Source organism: Musa acuminata, unplaced genomic scaffold, assembly GCF_036884655.1.
Source record: "Musa acuminata AAA Group cultivar baxijiao unplaced genomic scaffold, Cavendish_Baxijiao_AAA HiC_scaffold_1139, whole genome shotgun sequence".
In the NCBI taxonomy this organism is placed as follows: domain Eukaryota; kingdom Viridiplantae; phylum Streptophyta; class Magnoliopsida; order Zingiberales; family Musaceae; genus Musa; species Musa acuminata.
Window position 1 is genome coordinate 1,461,623 of NW_027021351.1, and position 10,851 is coordinate 1,472,473.

A 10,851-nucleotide genomic window follows, 5' to 3' on the forward strand; every position below is an offset into this window, starting at 1 on the left:
AGTGTAGAACTATTAGTAAGAAGTTCAATCTATTAAAGAAAGAGCATGCCTTACTACATGAACTAATGTGTGCATGTAGATTTGAATCTAATGTGTGCATTACTGAAAAACCAAACAATAACATATCAATGATTGCCTTCAAATAAAATAATGTCTACAACATCAACCTTGATGAACTTAATAATGAAATGTGTTGTTCCACTTTAAATGATGATGCTTGGCTTTGGCATAGGAGATTAGGCCATGCAAGTATGAAACTAATATCTAAGATTTCATTTAGAGAGTTAGTACGAGGGATTCTCAATATGAAGTTTGTTAAGGACAAAGTGTGTGATGCTTGTCAACTAGGAAAATAAATAAAAACTAATTTCAAACCAAAAAATCAAATTAGCACCACTAGACCATTGCAATTGATCCATTTGGACTTATTTGGACCAATTGACACAACGAGTCTAGGAGGAAGCAAATATGCCTTCGTAATTGTAGATGACTATAGTAGATACACTTGGACCTATTTCTTGGCTCACAAAAGTGATTGTTTCAAATGTTTCTCTAAATTTTATAAACTTACTCAAAACGAAAAAGGCTTCATGATTTCATCAATTCGGAGTAATCACGGTAGCGAATTTCAAAACCGTGACTTTCAAAGTTTTTGTGAATCCAATGGATATAACCATAACTTCTCCACACCGAGAAATCCTCAACAAAATGGGGTAGTTGAAAGAAAAAAATAGAAATTTACAAGAAATGGTAAGAACCATATTAAATGAACACAGTCTACCTAAGTATTTTTTAGCCGAAGCCATTAATACAGCTTGCTATGTCATGAATAGGGTTCTAATAAGACCATCTCTATCAAAAACTCCTTATGAATTATGGAATAACAAAAAATCAAATGTTTCTTATTTTAAAGTTTTCGGTTGCAAATGCTTTATTTTGAATGAAAAGGATGCCTTAGGAAAATTTGATGCTAAATCCGATTAAGGCATCTTTCTTAGTTACTCTTCCGTTTATAAGGCTTTTCGTATTTTTAACAAAAGAACCTTAGTTATAGAAGAGTCTATTCATGTAGTTTTTAATAAAATTTTTGAGTTAAAGAAAAATAATTTTGATGATAATCTTGGTTTTGATAATTTGAATTTAAATAAACCCCCTCCTCAAAATAGCAACTTATTCCGAAATTTTCTTACCCAAGGAATGGAAGTATGTAGATACTCATCCAAAGTAGCTAATTATAGGAGATACATCAAAAAAGGTTTAAACTCATTCTTCCTTCAAGAATTTTTGTGCTAACGCCACCTTCCTTTCTCAAATTGAACCTAAATGCATTGACGAAGCCTTGAAAGATGATTCATGGGTTATTGCAATGCAAGAAGAATTGAACCAATTTGAGAGGAATGAGGTATGGAAGATTATTCTTAGACCTAGTGACCATTTAGTCATTGGTACTAAATGGATCTTTAGAAACAAGCAAGATGAATGCGGTATCATGGTTAGAAACAAGGCTAGACTAGTGGCCAAAGGTTTCAACCAAGAAGAAGGTATCGACTATTAAGAGACATTCGCTCCTATGGCAATATTAGAAGCCATTAGGATGCTCCTTGCCTATGCTAGTAGTAATAATTTTAAACTATTTCAAATGGATGTCAAAAGTGCTTTTTTGAATGGGTTTTATTTTCGAAGAAGTGTATGTTAAACAACCTCCCGGATTTGAAAATTCTCTTCTTTCTAATCATGTATTTAAATTGACTAAGGCTCTCTATGGCTTAAAACAAGCTCCTAGAGCTTGGTATGAAAGGTTTAGTTCCTTTCTTATTTTAAATAATTTTACAAAAGGCAAGGTTGATACTACATTGTTTATCAAATATTTTAAAAATAATTTTCTTATTGTTCAAATTTATGTTGACGATATTATTTTTGGTTCTTCGGATGAATCACTATGTGAATCATTTGCCAAGTGTATGAGTCATGAATTTGAAATGAGCCTAATAGGAGAATTAACCTTCTTTTTAGGATGCTAAATTAAACAACTTAGTAATTGTATATTTCTTATTCAATCTAAATATACATTAGAATCATTAAAACGATTTAACATGGATGGTTCAAAAGCTATAAACTCTCCTATGAGTACTTTCATTAAGTTAGACATGGATGAAAGTGGTGAAAGCTTTGATAAAAAAATATATAGGGGAATGATTGGTAGTTTACTTTACCTCACCACAACTAGACCAGATATCATGTTTAGTGTAGGACTTTGTGCTATGTTTCAAGCTAATCCTAAATTGTCTCATCTTAAAAGTGTTAAAAGAATCCTTAGATATCTTAAAGGAACTCCTAATTTAGGATTATGGTATCCAAAATCTAATAATTTTGATTTAATAGCTTATGCAGATGCCGATTTTGGCGGATGTAGGATAGATAGAAAAAGCACATCCGGAACATATCAATTTTTAGGACATGCACTTGTTTCTTGGACTTCCAAGAAATAAAATTTGGTTGCACTATCTACGGTGGAAGCCGAATACATAGCTGCAACTGCATACTGTGCACAAGTTGTTTGGATGAAAAATACGTTGGAAGACTATGTGATTTAATTAAAGAACATTCCCTAAAATGTGATAATACAAGTGCTATTTGTCTAACCAAAAATCCAATTCAACACTCTAGAAATAAGCATCTGACATTAGGCATCACTTTATACGAGATCATGTCAATAATAATAATGTCATTATAGAATTTATTGATACAAAGCATCAATTAGCAAATATTTTCATAAAAGCCTTAAATGAAGATCAATTTGACTTTATTAGAAGGGACTAAGGCAAGTTGAAAATCCAGGTCGATCGATTTAACACTATCAACAAAAACCTACTCAAGAGACTTAGGTATACTTTTGGCAATGGCATATGGATTAGGAAACCTAGAAAGACTGATCTAGTTTCCCCACCACTAGAACACCCTGAAACACTCATTTTTAAGGGAAATGAATCTCCTCCTACTCCCTTTGGTGCAGCACCTTCATAACCAGCTCCTGCTTCATCTTCTGAAGATCCCATCATGGTAGAATTAAATCAAATTAAATCATAACAAGAGCAACTCAAATCACAGCAAGAGCAAATCCAATTACAGCAAGTTGAAATTTTGAGGGAACTACGACAGATGAACCGGAAGATAGATGCCATGTATAAGAACTCTGGAATTTCTCCTAAGGAATAATCATTGTGTTAAACCTTTCTTATTATTGTAAGCCTCTAAGCTACCTTGACATGTGTTTGACATTATCCTAGTATATGATGTTAGATGTTTCTTTCCAAAATTTTGTCAACATTTTGATGGCACCTTCATGTTATTTTGGATGATTTGATGTCTTCCTTGAATAATCGATCTTAATGCCAAGTTGAAGCTTTGTCAATTTTGACATCTCCTTTTTAAGATTTTTTTTCTTATGGCATGATTTTATGAATGGCTTCAATGATCACGAGTTTTATGCTTGAAAACTCATCTCCTTTTTGTTGATGACAAAGGGAGAGAAGAATGTGCAAAAGATTGATGACTTATGCAAATATGAAATTAGCATGACTTATATGTATTGTATTGCAATAGCTTATATGTTGCATGATGCAATGAAAAATGTCTTATATGTGTTATATTCCTTAAAAGCATCGTAAAACTTTTTGAGCATATCGCATGTGAAAGTTTTAGATTGGTTGTCGTATCATGTTTATCATTTTTTTTTTATATATGATAAACAATTATCTCATGATCATATAAAATCATACCTTGCATTTATATCATGAGATCCATGTTGAAATTTTAAATTGTTATTATTTCTTGTTGAAATGATAATTATTTTTTATTATTCAGCTTGAAAATAATTTTCATGCCTTAAAATTATGAGAAATACGAAGTTTCGTATTTGCTCATGCTTATTAAGAATAACGATAAGTTCAACGGATAGAACTTATCAGTTTAGGCTTGAATTCAAAGAGATTAAATTCAAGTATTTTTATCTTCTCATAATATGACATATAGAGAGGGAGAGTTATGATTAACTCCGTCATCAATTGATTATCATCATAAAAAAGGGGGAGATTATTGAATCTCGGATTTTGATGATTAAGTTAATTGATGGGTTAATTGATCTAATCCATATTATTGAGTTAAGTGTGCAGGATTAACTATGATAGCTTGAAGACATAAAGCAAGTTTACCGGAGTCAAATTCGATGGGTATTCGAGAGTCTACCGAAAGTCTGAAGAATCATCGAAAGTGCTACCGAAACCAACCGAGAAAGATCATGGACTTGCCGAAGTTTTCTGAAGTCCGTCGGAAAGATCATCGGAGGTTCGTAGAGATCACTAAGAAGGTTCGAATACTTGCCAAAGACTCGTTGAACTCACCACAAGACCGGGAGCCTGTTGGGAGTCCGCTAGAAGAAATCCGATAGTGTATCGGAAGTCCGTCGGAAGTTCGTCGGAAAGCTTGCCGGAAGGAAACTCGACGTTGCCGGTTAAAAATTTGCTTAAGGATATGTCTTAATTTCATAGTTTACATATAATTTGGGTTAGGATTAAGGGTTAATCATATAATCCGGTTAGGGGCCAATTAGGCCCAAGTTTGGACTGGTTTGGGCCAAGTTTGGAGCCCAACCAGTGAGCTGGAATAGTCCAGGTGGTGGCACCGTCGGACTAGGCGGTGGCACTGCCCAGAACCCGAGAGGTCCGGCGGTGGCACCGCTAGTACACTGTCAGTGCCAGACACTAACAAGCGGTGGCACTGCCAGCACCGAGAAACCCAAAAGTAATTCAAATTTGGAGCCCAAATTTGAATCATATTGGGGCCTATAAATACCCCTCAATTCTCAATATAGATCACACCTTTTTGAGAAGTTAGAAAGTGAGAAAAAACTCTAACAAAGTCTTATTTTCAATAGCTTAAGCGTTCACCTCCCTCTTTCTCTTTGAAAAAAAATATGTAAGAGTGTGAACCACTTGTAAGAAGGTTGTAAGAGGGGTATTTGGTCATTCCCCTTTAAAGTGATTTGCTAGTGGAAGTTGGGAGCCTCATCGAAGAAGGCTTCGAAAGTGGATGTAGGTCATTTGACCGAACCACTATACATCGTGATGTTCCTTGAATGTGTGAGTATTTAAGTTTCTAAATCATTTCTCTACTTAGCTACAAATCGTTCGATTTTCATCTCCCTACTCTTACTTGAGCTATTTTAGCTAAGTCATTCTTCATCGAATCAAAATCTCTACATATTTACGAAATCGATTTCAAACTTACGAGTTTTAATCCGCTGCACTAATTCACCCACCCCCCCTCTCTTAGTGCCGCTCCGATCCTAACACTTGGCGTAATGTCCAATCCTTCATATGCATAGTTAAAATATCATTGTATGCATCATAATATCAAATCATGAGTTAAAATATCATTGCATGCATAATTCCAAATCATCAAGGTACATTATAACATGAGTTAAGATATTATTGCATACATAATTTCAAATCATCAAGGTATATCATAATTTGAGTTAAGATATCATTGCATGTATAATTTTAAATCATCAAAATTTTAAAAAGAGTACAGTCAACTTCTCCCCTTTTATCATAAATGAAAAGGAGAAACAAGCAAGTTTTTACTTCTCTTTGGAATGTGTAAGCTAGCAAGTTTTTTCTTCTTTTTAGAAGTGCAAATTAACAAGTTTTTGCTTCTCTTGAGATATGCATATATGTGTAATTCATGAACTAGCTTGCACATTTTAAAGAGAAGTAAAAACTTGAATATTGTAATTCATGAACTAGCTTACACATTTCAATGAGAAGTAAAAATTTGAACATCATAATTCATATACAAAAATAATTCTTAGAACATGCTATAGAAAATTATAGCACATTCATGAACTTGAACATCCTCCATGGCATATATATATATATATATATATATATATATATATATATATATATATATATATATATATATATATATGTGTGTGTATTCAAATATTATATGTCATATGTGTGTATTCGTACACTACACATCATAACATATGTAAGTACTTCTACACCGTATATCATAATATATATGTGTATATCATTTAATTTTATTGTAATTCATATATCTTTCTTCATATATAAGGTGTACATTAATATTGTACTACGGTTAACTTATGACATTCATCATATTCAAAATATACTTTCAAAAATATATTTAAATATATATAATATATATGATAATTATTTTACATTAAGTTAATCTTATATTTATCTATTTAGGCTTAAAATTAGATTTTCATCAAAGGAGCCATAGTCCTCGGTGATCGAGTGTGCTATGGAGCTGAAAATATATCAAATTAGAATATAGGGTCATGATATACCTAAATTAAGTACCTTGCATCTTAAATCACTTATAACTTCTAATATAAATAATGATTTATAGTAATAATTTGGGTAGAATCCTCCTAATATTATACCTAATCTATAAATTCACCTAAATTTTATTACCAATTTGCTAATAATTCAACCTATAATCCATGACATAATGGTTATAATTTTATCACTCAAACTTATTACACCAAAGGATCAGAACTTTTCATTACAAAACATACTTAAAATTAGCATCAATTCATATAAAATAGCATTGGAAAGAATTTTGAGCATAATATTTAAAAAAAATATATATATTAATTTTTAAAATCCATAATATGGGCACATCATATATCATGTTCATAAAATATAAATATGATAAAATATTTATTTAAATAATAATAAAATATATACATAATTTATGTTTTGATTAACATGGTAGATGTGGTGAGCACTTGGTTGTACATCAACTTCCATAATTTATGTTTGGTGATGACTTGTGTTATAAAATGCCCATCCCAACAAAAGAGGAACTCAGTATCATAGGTTCATTCATCACCAAGTAACTACAGGTAAAGAGAGATTAGGATTCAAATCTCAAATCAATTTTTATATTTATTATTATTATTATCATTATTATTTGCATTTAATTATGGTTATCATATTCTTAACATCATTGATTGAACCAATAGGTTGATTAGACTGCAAGTTTAATAATAATTATGCATTATACAAAAATGAAAACTATGATTAATATCATAAAAATTATTTCTTAGGATATAATAAAAGACATTGGGGTGATAAGAGAGTAATAAATATAATGGAGGGTCGTTTTTCATTCTTATAATAAAAATATACTTTGATCATAAATAAAAACTGAGGATATTTCAGATTTTTAATATTTAAATAAACTAATTAGTGGATTCATAACTATCGATTTGATTCACGGAAATGGAAGATATAAGGATAAAAGTCTGTGTAAAAAGAAAAAAAGAATACTTCTTTTTTTCTTACAATGGAAAACATTCAAATAAATTTATATTGTAAATAAAAAAGCTCAAATGAAATAATTAATAAATTAGATTGGATGAGAAGTCGATTCTTAGTTTTCGATCAATCTGTGTAATCAAGTTTTATAATTTCATTCATAGATATATATGATGGGATAAAAAAGGAGAAACTTTTGTATATGAACAAATATCGTAACATACAGTGGAATTAAATGAAAATCATAATCAAATAGAATATCGAGATTTATGTAAAAAATCCTTCTAACGTGAAGAGTAAAAATCACAAAGTAAGTGAAAAAAAATCGATATAATTAAATGGACTGTCAGCCTAATAATAAATATAAATATATATAAGATAAAAATTTATGTATATGGAACTCTCTCCCCGTCCTACAAATGACAAAAGCATGATTGCAATGCATAAGAAAGCAATCATCTTTGATCCTACTCCCAACTATTCTCCTTTTGTCTTCCCTGTCTTCTCCTTCCCCCTACTTATTCCTTCGTTTGATAGCTATCAGAGGATTACTTCTGTCCACCTACCGTGACTTGTTGCCCATAAACCATGTGGTCTCCTCTTTCCTTCCTCGAGGAATGCCATTGCATGAGTCAACCTTCAAAATGAACAAAAGAGTACTGTGTTTTGTTTACTACTGCCTTTGTCAGATACCTTCATCTGTTTGCATGTATTATATGTCACTACAAAACAAATTAGCATGTGTGCTTCTTATGGATGGAAGATGTCATAGTGCACCCGAACACTTGAATTATTGGTACATATGCGAGTGTGATTAAGTCACTTGTTAGGTTTGCTTTGCTTTGCTTTGGATTGTCTGTCACTGAAAACAATGTAGCATATGGATTTACTTGATATGTCATGGCCTCATGGGAGGGGTTATCATTGTCCCGTCTAAATATTTTAGTGATCGTATCAAGAATAGAAATTGATAAATATTATCTCATCTAGAGGTTAAAGATTTTAGGATTACAAAATTTAAAATAAATAATTCTCATTTATAAGCTCGGACTTATCGATGACACGTAATAACATGATAATTTTTATATATAAAATATTGATTTGATGATGATGTATCAACAATACTTATCAAAGGACGAGGATCAAAGTTTTTATCCTACAAATTTTGTAGACATTAAATAACCGATAAGAACATTGAATATTGATAGTAAGTTTTTGGATCGAATCTCATGTTAATTATTTATTCACTTGAAAAAAATAATGATATAAGAGATAATGTTAATTATTAATCATAAATAAAATATTATTTTCACTTTAATAAAATGACACGGATCAATAATATAAGAGATGATGTTGGCTTACATGATTTCATTACCTAAACATGACAAATTAGATGGGATCACAATTAGAATCTTGTTAGTCTTATGAAAGCCTTCAAAATAATAATAACAATAATAATAACGTGGGAGGATAACATTTGGACTCGTAAAGTTTGCTAGCAAAAGAGTGCATTATTTGTATGGAGCTAATTTAATGCTTAAGCAAAAGAGGATAACATGTTGAATTCCATGTGACCTCTCTTGATTGGCTACATTTTGACCTTCCCATGAAACATGAATGTCACATCAAGATAATGCATCAATATGATTTATATAGTTTGTTGGATATACGTAAGAATTAGGAGTCAACAAATTGATTTTGTTAGCCTCTTTGGGATTAAGTCTCTCTCTCTCTCTCTTTTGTCTTGCTGAGGAAGTTCTTATGTTCGAGTTCATGTAATAATATCTTATACGTAGTTTAATATAAAAAAATTAAATATTAAAAATAAAATGAAAACAAATAAGATAAAAAAATTTTATGTAAGTAGTTGAGTTTATGTATAACAATAACAAAATCATAAGGTCCTAACAAAATAAGGGATAAAGTTTCTCTCTCTCTCTCTCTCTCTCTTGTGAGGAAGTTCTTATGTTCGAGTTCACGTGATAAAAAATAAAAAATATTAAATATTAAAAATAAAATGAAAACAAAAAAGATAAAAAGAATTTTATGTAAGTAGTTGAGTTTATTTATAACAATAACAAAATCATAAGGTCCTAACAAAATAACCTAATTTATTTAAATTAATCAAAGATAAAATTAATTTGACAGAAAAATAGATGTTCAAGTTGAGTTTAGGTTTTGGTATTTAAATAATCATTTTTAATTTGGATTCAGTTGAGAAAATTAAATATTCAATTTCGGTATTTAAATCATATTTAAATATTCTTTTTTATTTGGTATATCCAACCCCTTAGTAAATTAAATTCAGAAATTAGCTAATTAGTCAGATTTTTATAAATAAATATGAAAAAATTCATAGATATCTTCGGCTACCTTTTTTTTTTTTTTTTTTTTGTTAACTTCATTGTCAAATATCCTTAAAATCTATTTATTTGGAAGTGAATTATGCACCATAAATTACTTAAAATGTTACCACATATGACTATCTCAATACTAAGATGCACATAAATCACTTACAATTCTACTTAGATTAAGAGAATCCCCATAAATTACTTGGGCTTTAGGATATCCCACAACCTTTCATACCCATGATAAATAATGTCATTATATTATATGATTGGATATAGCTTTTAGGTGTTTTCTTGGGATGTGTTAAAAATTTTCATTATTTTATATGGCCCAATCTTTTTCCAATATGTTAGAAAAAAGATTGGGCCGATTGTCGAATAAAAAAAAAAGAATGAGCATTCTATACTATGTATTTGCATGTATCTTTTATATGTACAGATCTTACCTATATATATACAAGATAAGATCGAAGACTAAACAACTCAATATTTCTATTGTTTGTTGTTGGATCCATAGGATTGGATTAATTATGGATCCTTGGGATTGGTGGACTTTTTAATATCTCCTAGTTTCAAGCCATAGATCAAGCCAAGGGAAAGGCTCCTTTACCCATCCTATTTATATACTTCCATATCATGATAATATAGTAAAATTCTCAAGGAAAAGAAAAATTACTGCTCCATAATTCAAGATAAAGAGAAAAGATAATAAAGTTTTGAATCAATAATATTGTTAATGATAATCACTAGGGAGCAAACTAATTATTTTATAAAAATAAATAAATAAAATTTATCACATACTTGAGCATCCTAATCAATGAAAAAAAAGATAAAATCAAGCCAACAAATATGCTACATCAACTCCTATATTCCAACTGAAGAGAAAGATCACTTACAGTTATGAAAGATGATAATAAAAGACAAACAAGAGTCCGATAAATAAGATTTGGCTTTTCTCTTTTTTAAATATGTAACATAAAACTCTTTAACTTCAACATAAGAGAGGGATCACATTATGAATATCTCTCAACATCAAGACGAATGCAAGTCAAAAATTTTAATGTAAATTAAATCAAAACCAAATTAGACTGATAAATCCTAGCCAGCCACCATCGTCATACCTTATTAACATCCCTGCCCTCAAAAAAAGG